The sequence below is a fragment of the Erinaceus europaeus genome, chromosome 9 (genome assembly GCF_950295315.1).
Source record: "Erinaceus europaeus chromosome 9, mEriEur2.1, whole genome shotgun sequence".
Classification (NCBI taxonomy): Eukaryota; Metazoa; Chordata; class Mammalia; order Eulipotyphla; family Erinaceidae; genus Erinaceus; species Erinaceus europaeus.
This window is the reverse complement of record NC_080170.1, coordinates 124,428,287-124,441,802: the sequence shown is the minus strand read 5'-3', so window position 1 is coordinate 124,441,802 and position 13,516 is coordinate 124,428,287. Positions and strand designations below refer to the sequence as shown.

At 44.7% G+C, this 13,516-nt stretch overlaps 1 long non-coding RNA gene across 1 annotated transcript; it reads right to left on the bottom strand.

The window, feature by feature from the left end:
- Positions 1–473: 473 nt before the first annotated feature.
- Positions 474–12,436, bottom strand: LOC132540270 (uncharacterized). Its single transcript, XR_009551476.1, has 3 exons — positions 12,363–12,436; positions 10,386–10,500; positions 474–580 (listed from the first exon to the last, which is right to left on the bottom strand). It is a non-coding gene; the product is annotated as an uncharacterized LOC132540270 (long non-coding RNA).
- Between the last annotated feature and the right edge of the window lie 1,080 nt (positions 12,437–13,516).

Here is a 13,516-nt window from a genome sequence, read left to right as displayed (position 1 = left end):
TCTGGGGTGGTGGGGAGGAGTGAGTTCAGAAATAATCAAGCCAAAGATTTTCCTTTCTTTGACCTTTTGGCTTCTGTTTGCCAGCCCAAGACTGGGTCATAGGACTCTTTTTAGTGTCACCCTGACCACCCCTTGTTCACCCTCCCACTGATGGCCCAGCATCCTACCCTATTCAGAGAATCCCAGGTTGTAAGCTGCTACTTTTTGGAGCTCACGCCAGCTTTTGTTTCCAAGTCGCCATCTAGGCTCCACCCAGGATCCTAAGTGTTTTTGACCTGAGCACTCCTGAGCCAGGCAGGTCCCTGACGTCAAAGGCAGCAGCAGTAGTAGCATCAGTACTTGGAATAATGTTTTAGAATTGGCTAAACTGAGGACAAGAGAGCAAACTTGCTTAAACCCTTCCATTTTTTTAAAACTAAAACTGTTGATGTCTATTTTCACACTACAAAAAAAAAAAAAATCACTTTTTTTTTTTTTTGTCCCTCTTACTCCAAAACTATTCTCTCTTTGATAAGAAGAGGGATCAAATCTTCCTTGACATGCTGGCAGAAAACACCCAGAGTCACAGCACCATGTTCTCCTGGTGAAGTACAATAAGTAATAAAAACTGAAAGTTCTTCTCTCTCCTTATCTCCTTATCATTTCAGGCCGAGTGGGCACCATCATGGGACGGGCAGGAGGTCTCATCATTGGGGGCCCAGGCATCCAGCATGCCAAATAAGTAGATTATTCTAGGATAGTCTATCCACTCTCTCTCTTTCTCTTCCTCCTCTTTCTGACTTCAGTCAACATTTAGTGATGTCTTCATTAGTTTCACCCTCTTCATGCTGAGTAATATTCTTTTTTTCTTTATTGGGAAGGGGCTTAATGGCTTACAGTTGACAGTAAAATACAGCAGTTGGTGCATGTGTAGCATTTTTCTGTTTCCTGCATAACAATTTAAGCCCCCCTACTTAGGTCCTCCTCGACCATCATGTTCCAAGACCTGAACACCCATCCCAGACTCCTTTGCTTTGGTGCAACACACCAACTCCAGTCCAAGTCCTGCTTTGCGTTTTCCCTTCTGTTCTTATATTTCCACTTCTGTCTGTGACTGAGATCATGCCATATTCATCCTCCTCTTTCTGTCTGCTGTCACTTCATAGGATTCCTTCAAGCTCCATCCAAGATGAGATGAAGAAGATGACTTCACTATTTTTAATAGCTGAATAGTATTCTATTGTGTATATAGATCACAATGCTGAGTAATGTTCTATTGTGTGCATATACGATGAATGTCTATTTAACCACCCTCCTGCTAATGAACATTTCTTTGGGAGAGGGTGCTGTGGCATGCAGAGAAACTATAAAGAGTTTTGCATGTCTTTCTCTTGGGTGGGTACTGAGAAATGTAATTTGTGGGTGATAGGGCAGGTAGAGATTTCACTCTGAAGGAAATGCCAGACTTCCAGAGGGAAAAGCTTAGCATGGTCATCACAAACCAAGCACACTCCCTAGAGACAGCTATCTAAAGTATACAAAGCCCCATCAGAACCTGGTCCATGCAACGCTGGGTTTGCGTGAAAGATAAGGGCATCCAAGAAGTGATGGCTATATACAGATGCCGTGGGAGATACACTCCACGGAGCATTTTTGGACACCAGACTAATGTGTGCCTTTTGGGACAAAGTAGATAGAGCTGCCTTACTCCCCTGCAATAAACAGGAATGAAGAATTGGAGGTGATGAAGTTCAGTGAAATCAACAGGAAGTGAAAGACAGCTATGGAATGTTTGCACACATGTGAAACATAAGAACTAAACAAGCAAACTTACCGAATGATAACAACAACAGCAAAAATGATTCTTAGACTGGGGAAACTCTGGTGGTTATCAGAGGGAATTGATTTGCAAAGTGGGGAGATAGTTTGTAGGGTGTCTTTGATGTGAGGGCACTGGAACTGTGGTGGTGGGTGTGGTGAGTTGCGTGTGTGTGTGTGTGTGTCAGAGAGAGAGAGAGAGAGAGAGAGGGAGAGAGAGAGGGAGAGAGAGAGGGAGAGAGATATGGAGAGAGAACCTCTACCCCCAAATTGTAGAACACTGAAAAGCAATTTTAAATTAACTAAAATACATAAAGAACTTCCATGCAGATTTCTAAACTGGTGGTACTATTCCCCCCCCCCCCCCCCCCCCCCCGGCCATGTATTGGGAGTTCTAGGTGCTTCACATCCTGGTTAACATTTGGTGTTGTCAATCTGTTTTATTTTTACATTTTCTGGGTGGTGTAAAATGACACCTCACTGCAGGTTTAGTTTTCATTTCTCAGATGACTTATATGGTTGAGCAATTTTTCACAGGCTTACTGGGCTTTCCTGTATCTTGTTCTGTAACTTGAGCATCGGTTCAGGTAGTTTGTCCTTGTCGAAAGTTGAAGGATTGGGCCCTTCACATTTATCTGCAGGAATTCTAGTTCCTTCTGTGTTTGCTTTTTGGTTTGCTTTGTCTCCAGTTTCCTTTGAGACAAAGTCCATGCAGTTCTTTTGTGAACAGCATGTGTTAATGTTTATTGGCTCATGAACAGAAAGTCCTGGGCTCTGTCCTTATCATGACTTTTATCTGCTGACACTTCTAAAATAGTCCAGCCACACCTAGGACTTTACCCTTCTAGTAGACAGCATTTCTTTATTATTATTATTATTAGTCATTAAAAAATTACATTCCACACTGTTCCCGCCCTCAGAGTCTGAATCCCCAGTCCCTCTACTGGAAGTTACAGAAGCTTTCACAAATTTGTAGATATGGGTTAACTATTAATTTGACAACTGTCTGTCTAGGTTTGTTTATAATTGTCTTTTTAAATTTAATTTATTTTTTATTTATAAAAAGGAAACATTGACTAAACCATAGGACAAGAGGGGTACAACTCCACACAATTCCCATCACCAGATCTCTATATTCCATCCCCTCCCCTGATAGCTTTCCCATTCTCTATCCCTCTGGGAGTATGGACCCAGGCTCAGTGTGGGATGTAGAAGGTGGAAGGTCTGGCTTCTGTAATTGCTTCCCCGCTAAACATGGACATTGGAAGGTGGATCCATACTCCCAGCCTGCCTCTCTCTTTCCCTAGTGGGTCAGGGCTCTGGGGAAGCAGAGCTTCAGGACACATTGGTGGGGTTGTCTGTCCAGGGAAGTCTGGTCAGCATCCTGCTAGCATCTGGAACCTGGTGGCTGAAAAGGGAGTTAACGTACAAAGCCAAACAAATTGTTGACCAATCATGGACCTAAAGGCTGGAATAGTGCAGATGAAGAGTTGGTGCCCCTCCATTTTGTAGATAGCTAGTAGGCCTATTTTGTTAAATTCCAAAGGGACTGTGGCTATACTAGTGTTATTATTATTATTTTTGCCTGAGCCTGAAATCTGACATGCAGGTGGATCCTAATTATTGTCTGGGGAGGTGATGTCGTGGCTGGCAGAAGGACCAGAAAGCTGGATCAGGGAAGAGAGTATAGCTCCCTAATATGGGAAAGGAGTATTAATATTACTATGAATCCCATCAATTTGATCTGATCTGGGGCCCATATTCAGCTTAGGAGCCTGTGTGACCTCTGCATCCCTGTAGATCTGAGCTCAGATTCTGTGGTCATGAGTAGGAACGTTCCATGCTGCCCCAATATCAGGACCCATCTTCCTCAGGTGGAGCATAGAGTCTGTTGTCCAGCCTCCCTTCAGAGGATGGAACATTCTCTACTGTTGTTGATCCAAGTTGAGGGCAAGGTCCTATGGGGTCCCACAAAGGGGTCTGTTTTGTTGTTCCTGATGGAGATGACCGATAACAATGGAGAGAGGGATTTATTCGAGATCTAGGCCCATCATGTCTGTTTGGGAATCTCAGGACTCTGAATAGGGCCCCAGCTGATAATTGTCTTTTTTTTTTTTTTTTTTTTTTAAGAAAAAAGGTCCTGTCTTCTCTTCCTTTTCAAGCTATACATAACTACATCCAGATGACAGCATTTCTTACTTGTCAGCTCTTTGAATTTCATGGGCCACTTTCCCCCATGTCAATCTTTCGTAAACATTCAGGATATTTACTTCTAGATGTTTTCATCCAATCTATCACTGACTACTTGAAGGCTTGGGACGATCTGAAGCTTTCATGATAGGTGGTCTCTCCTAGAAGTGAAAATATTTATAGTCACAAAAAAAAAAAAAAAGAAAGAAAGTAGAACATTCTGTACCACTATTTTTATGCTTTCTGCTCTTCTGAAGTTTATGACACATTTCTTATCCCAGAACCAGAGCCTGAGGGGCAGAAAGAAAACATATAAATAGTTCATTTGAAGATAAAGATGATGAATCAGCAAATAGAATATCTGAGCCCTTTAAAATCTTGTCTCCCTTCCAGTTTTGTCAGCCCGAGCATTAGAAGTTTATGTTCTCCTTTGAAAGAACACCTGCAGTGATATCATCTTCGTGACGTTAAATTGGTTTTTTAGACAGAGGGGCCAGCTATGCAGAAGCCAGAGTGATATTTCCATTCTCATCCGTTCAAATACACGCAGAACTTCTTCTGCTTCCCAGCCGGCCTTTTCCCATGTTTTTGGAGAGCTCTCATGTCCAGGTTGGTTCCGAGAAGCATAATTTTGAATCTTGTAAATGATCCGTAGCCAACATATTCACTCTTTTCCATTTGATTGGTTTCCAGTTCAGGTCCATTCAGCATATTAGTCTCTCAGACCCCAAAAGGACTATTTGCTCGCTGCCAACAATATGGGGGGGGGGAGTGAAACAGTTCTGGAAGAATTCTCCTGAAATTCTCTTAGGCTTCCTTGCAGCCTCTTAGAATTTTATTTCTCTGGGCCTAGGTGGACACGGCAGAAAAGCACCAAACAGAGTGGGGCTGAGTGAGTCTGGTCTGTCCCAGTACACACTGCATATGTCCTTTCTGATGTCCAGCGGCTGGGAGGCATTTTGTTTATGTGCTGTCTGTCCATTCCATGTGTGCTCTGTCTCGGCCGAGCTTTCTGTCTTCTCTGCCATGCTGATAAGAACCACATCATCTTCCCCATCACCGAGAGGTAGCTGTATGTGTGTTTTACACGGGGGCTTATGAAGAGGCTGTCAACCATGGTGCACTCACAGCCTCTATGAGGGTGGCCTCTTTTGAGTTTTCTTTTAAATTAAGATCATTGCCTCCTCCTTCTGGACTGCTGCAGTGTGTACTTCTCTTTCATGTCTTCTTATGAGTCAATTCTTGAGCAAGGGGAGTGTCACGGGGAAGCAGACAAGCTAGGCCTGCTTAGAGTTTAATGGGGAGACTGTTAGCATTTCGTGAGTAAGATATTGGCTGTTTCTTTGTATAGTTAGTGTGTGAAAGAAGTGTCTTGTAGTTCTAGCTTTCCCTAAGTCACCAAAGATTTTTTTTTTTTTTAACTGGGATGGTGGTGGTGGGGGATGTACTTTAGTGGCTGTGCGATTTAATGGTCCTCAAGGAGTTACTGAAGTTGGGAGACAGTGACATAAGGTATTACAATGCCAGTTTCTTTCTTTTTAAAAAAATTTTTATTTATAAAAAAGAAACATTGACTAACCCATAGGATGAGACAGCTACAACTTCACACAATCCCCACCGCCAGAACGCAAGTTTCTTAATATGGAACTGTTTTGTTGGAGTTGGGCTGTAGCACAGTGGATTAAGCGCAGGGGGCACAAAGCACAAGGACCGGCATAAGGATCCCAGTTCAAGCCCCCACCTGCTCCCCACCTACAGGGGGGTCGCTTCACAGGCGGTGAAGCAGGTCTGCAGGTGTCTGTCTTTCTCTCCCCCTCTCTGTCTTCCCCTCCTCTCTCCATTTCTCTCTGTCCTATCCAACAACAACGACATCAGTAACAACACCAATAATAACTATAACAATAAAACCACAAGGGCAACAAAAGTGAATAAATAAATATTAAAAAACACACATAAAAGGGAACAGTTTTGCACTCCCAAGCTGAGAGAAACTTCCCTGGATGCTGACAGTTTTTATTTTTAAAATGTTGCTTATAGTGTAGCTTCTTAAAAAAGTTCTTATTTGTGATTCATAGTAAGTTACAAGACTGTAAGGTGACAGGGGCTATTCCCACAGCACCACCAAGGGTCGTGGCCCCAGCCTCCCACCTCCCAAAGGGAGCCACCAGCGTTCTCACAAAGGCTTAGAAACAGCTTGCTCACTCTTGTTTGTCTTTTTTCTCTTTTTTTCTCAAGTTCACGTCAATCAGATCTCTAAATTCCACCTATGAGTGAAACTAACTGGTAGCTGACTCTCTTCTCTTTACTTATTTCACTAAGCATCCTCACCTCCAGCTCCATCCGTCTGGTCCCAATGGACACAACACCACCTGTTCTGATTACAGAGTAGCAGTCCATGGAATATACATCCCATAATGTTGTAGGGTTTTAAAGATCCTCAGAAAGGAGGTTGGTTTACAAATTAGTTTTTGCTACTTTTGTCAGGTGTTGTCAGGAAAACCAAATCTCTTTTTCTATGCTTTGGAATGGCAGAAAACAAGTCTTCTTCTTCTATTTTTTTTTTTTTTTTTGCCTCCAGTGTTATCACTGGGGCCCCGGCACCTGCACTACAAATCCACTGCTCTTGGCAGCATGTATTTTCCATTGTCGTATTTGTTGCTGTTATTGTTGTTGTTGTTGCTGCTGCTGTTGTTGTTGGACAGGACAGAGAGAAATCAAGAGAGGAGGGGAAGACAGAAAGGGGGAGAGAAAGACAGACACCTGGCAGACCTGCCACTTGTGAAGCGATTCCCCTGCAGGTGGGGAGCCCGGGGCTTGAATCGAGATCCTTATACCCATCCTTGCACTTCACACCATGTGCACTTAACCCGCTGCACTACCACTCAGTCTAATAATCTTTTTTGTTTTTTTAAAATATATTTAAAAATATTTATTTACTTTCCCTTTTGTTGCCCTTGCTTTTATTGTTGTAGTTATTATTGTTGTTATTACTGATGTTATTGTTGGATAGGACAGAGAGAAATGGAGAGAGGAGGGGAAGACAGAGAGGGGAAGAGAAAGATAGACACCTGCAGACCTGCTTCACCACCTGTGAGGAGACCCCCTTTGAACCGGGATCGTTACATCGGTCCTTGTGATTTGTGCCACATGCTCTTAACCCGCTGCGCTACCACCCTACTCCCCCAATAATCTTTTGAGAAATGCAAATCAAAACTCTGTTTTGATCCACCTCACAGCTACTAAAGTAGACGAAATGGTTTTAAGATCACTATTTTCTTTTTAAAGGGCAGAACATGACAAGTTTGGGCAGGGATATGCAGAGACCTGAACTTTCATTTGAAGTTTGTAGTATTTTAAGATAGAGCATTGCAATTGGAAAGCAATTTGGCAATTCTTCAAAAATGTAAACAGAATGTTGCCATGTGACTGGCACTCCATGAGTATTAAAAACATATGCCAATAAAAACCCTCCAAGAGTGCCCACTCAAACATTATCCATAGTCGCTGAGCCGCTAAGGAGCCAAAAGTCCAACTACTTGTCAACTAAAAGCGGGGAAAGAACTGTGCTTGACACCATCCGCTGGATTAGTGCTCAGCAGTGAAAAAGGAACACAGTACTGGTGCCCTGCACAAGAAAAATGGATCTTGAAAACGCATCAGATGACAGGTACCAGTCACCGAAGCCTCTACAATGTAGCTTTCTGCCAGCTATTTTGTTAAAAGGGGGAGAAATGTTGGGGGAAGATGACCGGAGGACTCTGAACTCCGGCTCCATCAGGACCTGGAGAGAGAAATGAACACAAAGGAAGAACATTAGGAATTAGCAATAGGAGTAGGTGTGACTTAGGAAGAGAAGGCAGGAGCATAGGAAAAATGGGCAAAAATATAGATAGGTAGGTAGGCAGATAGATAGATAGACAGAGTTATAGAAATAATAGTCAGGAGGGAGTCAAGCGGTAGCGCAGCAGGTTAAGTGCACATGAGGCAAAGCGCAAAGACAGGATCCCGGTTCGAGCCCCAGGCTCCCCACCTGCAGGGGGGTCGCTTCACAGGTGGTGAAGTAGGTCTGCAGGTGTCTGTCTTTCTCTCCCCCTCTCTGTCTTCCCCTCCTCTCTCCATTTCTCGTCGTCCTATCCAACAACAATACTACTAACAACAATAGTGATAATGGCAACGATAAACAACAAGGGCAATAAAAGGGGAAAAAATAGCCTCCAGGAGCAGTGGATTCGTGGTGCAGGCACCAAGCCCTAGCGATAACCCTGGAGGCAAATTAAAAAAAATAATATAGTCAACCCATATCTGTGACCTTGGGAGAACCACTGCAGTTTCCAATGGAAGGAATGGGGACACGGAGCTCTGGTGGTGGGAACAGTGTGGAATTCTACCCCTGTTGTCTCACAATTTTGTAAATCAATATTTAAATTACTAATAAAATATTAAAAATTTTTTGACAAAAGAAAAAAAAATGGAGAAAGATACCGCAGCACTGAGCTTTCTCCAGTGTGGCCAGGCTTGAACTTCACTTGTACGTGTTCCACAGCAGGAGCACTACCTAGGTGAGCTACCCTGTTGTTCCAGTTAAATATTCTTTTAAAAATTTATTTGTTTATTATTAGATAGAGACAGAGAGAAGTTGGGAGAGGAGGAGGAGAGAGAGAGAGAGGAAGAGAGAGAGAGAGAGAGGAAGAGAGACAGAGAGACACCTGCAGCCCTGTTTCTCTACTTGTGAAGCTTCCGTCCTGCAGGTGGGGGCCAGGGGCTTGAATCTGGGTCCTTGCACACTGTAATGTGTGCGCTCAACCAGATGCATCACCACCTGACCCTGTTAAATATTCTTTGGTGCAATACGCCAATTGACCCTGTTAACTATTCTTAATTGGTAAAATAAATAAATAAATAAATAAATAAATAAATAAATTGGAGCTCAAGTTTAAATGAGCGTTTATTTATATTTATTTATTTATTTTTTGCCACCAGGGTTACGGCTGGGACTTGCTGCCTGCAGTACGGACCCATCACTCCCAGTAGAGATTTGTTCTTCTTCCTATTTTTTATTTGACAGACCAGTGAGAAATTGAGAGGGGATGGGAGATAGAGCCTCCGAAAATTTTAACAACAGAGAGGGAGAGAGAAAGACGGACACCTGCAGACCTGCTTCACTGCTCATGAGGTGTCTTCCCTGCAGGTGAGGAGTGGGGGCTCGAACCCAGGTCCTTGTGCATGGTGACATGTGCCCTTAACCAGGTGTGCCACCACTGGCCCCTAAATTAGCGTGGTTTTTTTTTTTTTTTTCCTTTCTTTCTTTTTCTTTTTCTTGAGTCAGGACCCAGGACCTTGTGCATTTGCAATTTTATTGCTCTGGGGTTATTTTTCATTCAGATAGAGGAAGACAGACAGTGAGCCAGAGAGACAGAGATCTCACCCCATTGTCGCCATGGTGACTGCCACGTGATAGCTTCATCTAGGGCTCTGTGCTAGAGCCCTGGGCACAGCAAGGCAGGCAGCTTACCAGCTGAACTCTCTCTCCAGCTTCCTGAGCCGTCAACACTTTTTTTTTTTGTTCCTCCAGGGTTATTGCCGGCTCGGTGCCTGCACCATGAATCCACCGCTCCTGGAGGCCATTTTTCCCCCTTTCGTTGCCCTTGTTGTAGCCTCGTTGTGGTTATTATTATTGCCATTGTTGATGTTGTTCGTTGTTGGATAGGACAGAGAGAAATGGAGAGAGGAGGGGAAGACAGAGAGGGGGAGAGAAAGACAGACACCTGCAGACCTGCTTCACCGCCTGTGAAGCGACTCCCCTGCAGGTGGGGAGCCGGGGGTTCGAACCGGGATCCTTAGGCCGGTCCTTGTGCTTTGCGCCACCTGCGCTTAACCCACTGCGCCACCGCCCGACCCCCTCACTTTTTTTTTTTTTTTTTTTTTTTTTAGGCAAACCAAGAGAAAGCAAAAATGACAAAAAATGAAATCAGTGACCGGCATGTCGAACTAAAAAGCAGTAGATGTCATGAATTCAAATCTACTTCCTGGAGAGAAACAACACCACCACAAGAGAGAACCCTGTCCAGCAAAAGAAAGAGGAAAAAAAGAGAGAGGCAGACATTGAGGCCTGTAATAGCAGGGGCTGCCGCTGGAGGTGGAAGTACTGACGGCCGCAAAGGGCATTTTGAAAACAACGAGACCCTGCGGCATGAGGGCCACAGGCACAGTGGAATATTCCATCCTGGCAGAAGGCCGGCTCAGCACGGAGTGAGGGCGCTGCTCTCAGCTGTAAACACACCAAGTCATTGGAGCAGAGACTGACATCCCTGAAGGAGTAGTGAGTCAACATTACATGACACACTAGAACACAGTCTTCCTTTTCTCTTTTTTTGTTAAATGAAATATTTTTCGCTTACCTGACCAAATTGCTCTAAGAGCGCTTGTTCAACTCCAGGAGAATAGACGGTCTTCCCAGACCCGCTGACCGTGCTCAGAGATGAGCGCTGGTTCATCAGGTAGTCCTCACAAGATCTGGAAGGGTTGAAGTCACGTACAATTTAGCTTTGGCTCAGCAAGAGAATTTCACTTGGTTATGGACTGACAACAAAGTTGTATCTGGGAAATCCCTCAATATGTGGAAATTAAATAATATGTTTGTAAAATCCCTCAATATGTGGAAATTAAATAATATGTTTGTAAAAGCTCCAGCCCCACCCCTCTCCTCCCCCCCCCCAAATAAGAAAACATCACAAGAGAGAGAGTAAGAGTATTTCAGATTAAATAACAATCTAGGCAGGGGGGCCAGGTGGTGGCGCACCTGGTTAAGCACAAACATTACAACGCACAAGGTCCCAGGTTCAAGCCCCTGGTCCCCGCCTGTAGGGAGAAAGCTTCACAAGTGGTGAAGCAGGGCTGCAGGTGTCTCTCTGTTTTCCTCTCTCTCTCTCTATCTCCCCTACTCCTCTCAATTTATCTCTATCTCTTCTATCCAATAATAAAGAAAGAAAAGAAGAAAATCAAGGCAGAGGCTGAGGAGATGGTGTAGTGTTTCTGCAAAAGTCTTTTGTGCCCAAGCCTTTGTTCAGTTAGCTTCAACCCCCAGCACCACCATAACCCAGAGCTGAGCGGTGCTCTGTTGTCTCTCTCTCTCTTCCTCTGATTAAAAATAAATTTAAAAATGTTTTTAAAGATTAAGGCACAATACACACACGTACACACGCACACGTACACACGCACACACACACAGAGAAAGAGAGAGAGGGAGAGAGAGAGAGAGAGAGAGAGGGACTAAAACTTCCATCTTAATAGAAAGCCCAGGGGAGGTAGGGAATTTTGTAAAGACTTTCATGTCTGGGGAGGTGGGCGGTAGCGTAGTGGTCTCTCTATTCACCTGCAGGGGGGAAGCTTCACGAGCCATGAAGCAGCATCGCAAGTGTTTCTTTCACCTCTTTGCCTCTCCCTCTTTCCCCCTTTCTATCTCTATCTCTTTTTTAATTTAATTTTTTTCGATTATATTTATTTATTGGATAGAGACAGACAGAGGGGCGGGGGAGATAGGGAGAGAGACAGAGAGACACTGCAGACCTGTTTCACCACGTGTGAAGCTTTCTCCCTGCAGGTGGGGGCCGTGGCTTGAACCTGGGTCCTTGTACCTTGAACCTTGGTCATCATGTGAGCTCAACTAGGTGCGCCACCACCTGGCCCCTTTGTCTCTATCTCCCGCTCCCTCCCTTCTCCCTCCCCTCTCCCTCCCCTCTCCCTCCCCTCTCCCTCCTCTCCCTCTCCACCTCCCTTTCCCTATCTCTACTTCTATCTTTCTATCTTCCTGTCTATCTCCCCTTTCCCTCTAGATTTCTCTCTATATCCAAAATAAATAAATAAATATTTTATTTGTGATTAATAGCAGGTGACAGGATTGTAAAATGACAGGGTCTAGCCCCACACCACACCCACCACCCAAGTTCTGTGCCCCCCAGCCTCCTACCCCCCAAAGAGGACCACCAGAGTTCTCACAACGTCTGACAAACAGCTTGCTGGCCTCTGTTTACTGTTGTTTTTTCAAGTTCATGTATATAAATTCTCTACATTCCACATGAGTGAAGCCATCTGGTAGTTGTCTTTCGTCTCTTTACTTTAAATAAACATTTTTTTTTGAGAGAAAAGTCTTCCTAATCTACCCCCTTGAAGATGTTATGATGCTCTTGCTGTCATCACTTCTACTCAGAAGAGAGCAGGGGATCCCCCAGACATCAGCCAAAAGCCAAGGCTCCAGAAACTCGTGGCAGCAGGCTTTTAAACTTACAGCAGTGCTCAGAGTTAGTGTCTTCCCTAGACTGATTCTCCGGTCCCAAAGCCCTGGGTCAGAATGAGGGAAATGAAGCCCATGTCTGCACCTTGTTCTGGGTGGTCAGCTGACCTCCCGTCCAGTCTGCCCCCAACTCCAAATCCACAGCTCCGAGGAATTCAGCAAAGCTGATCTCCGTCCCCAACAGGAGGGATCAACCCATCTTTGTTTATTCTTGCGTAATACACAGCATCATTTCTGGAAAGAAAGACTTTCAGGACAGGCTGAGTCTGCTGGTGTTTTTGCCTGGGATTTTGGTGAAGCCGTCACTTTTCTCTGGGCTGGGCTGATGGGAAGCGGAGGCACAAAAAGCCCCCTGAGATTCGCCTCAGTTAGGTCAAGGGCTCCTCGTCTGGGTGAGTCCAGGTCGCTTTTTCCAACCTCTGAGGAGAATGAAGTGGGTCAGGCCTCTGTTTACTAAGCAAAGTGTTCCCGTGACAGGCCCGGCCTGTCACTGTCTCACCAGTGGTTGGGAGCGGGACCGTGGATGAAGCCAGATACTTTGGGGTTCCTTCTTGCTGAGGCATTGAGGCGAGATCTGCCATTTTCCTGGGCCCTTCTTCTCTGTTCATCTTCTGGAAGGTTCTGTGGCCTACCAGCGTCCCGCAGTGTTTGGCCTTGAGTTTAGGCTTAATAGCTAAGCTAGTACCTTAAAGCTTCTGTTTCCAGTCAGCTACCTATTTCTCATAGCTGCGCTAACAGGCCACAGCCTGAGGGTAGCCAATACTCCCAGACATCTAATGTCATTGGTTGATTGATTGATTGATTGATTGATTGATTTTATTGATAGGACAAAGAAAAATTGAGAAGGAAGGGAAGACAGAAAGGGAGAGAAAGGGGCCGGGTGGGGGTGCACCTGGTTGAGCGCATATGTCACAGTGCACAAGGACCGAGATTCGAACCTCCAGTCCCCACCTGCAGGGGGAAAGCTTTGCAAGGGGTGAAGCAGGGCTGCAGGTGTCTCTCTGTCTCTCTCCCTCTCTGTCTCCCCTTTCCCTCTCGATTTCTGGCTGTCTCTATCCAATAAATAAAGATAATAAAAAAAATTAAAAAAACATTTAAAAAAAGAAAGAAAAAGAGGGAAAAACCTGCAGACCTGCTTCTCTACTCCTAAAGCTTCCCTGCCTGCAGGTGGGGACTGAAGTTTCGAACCTGGGTCCTTGCATGTGATGACATGTATACTCAGCCAGGTGTGTCACTGCC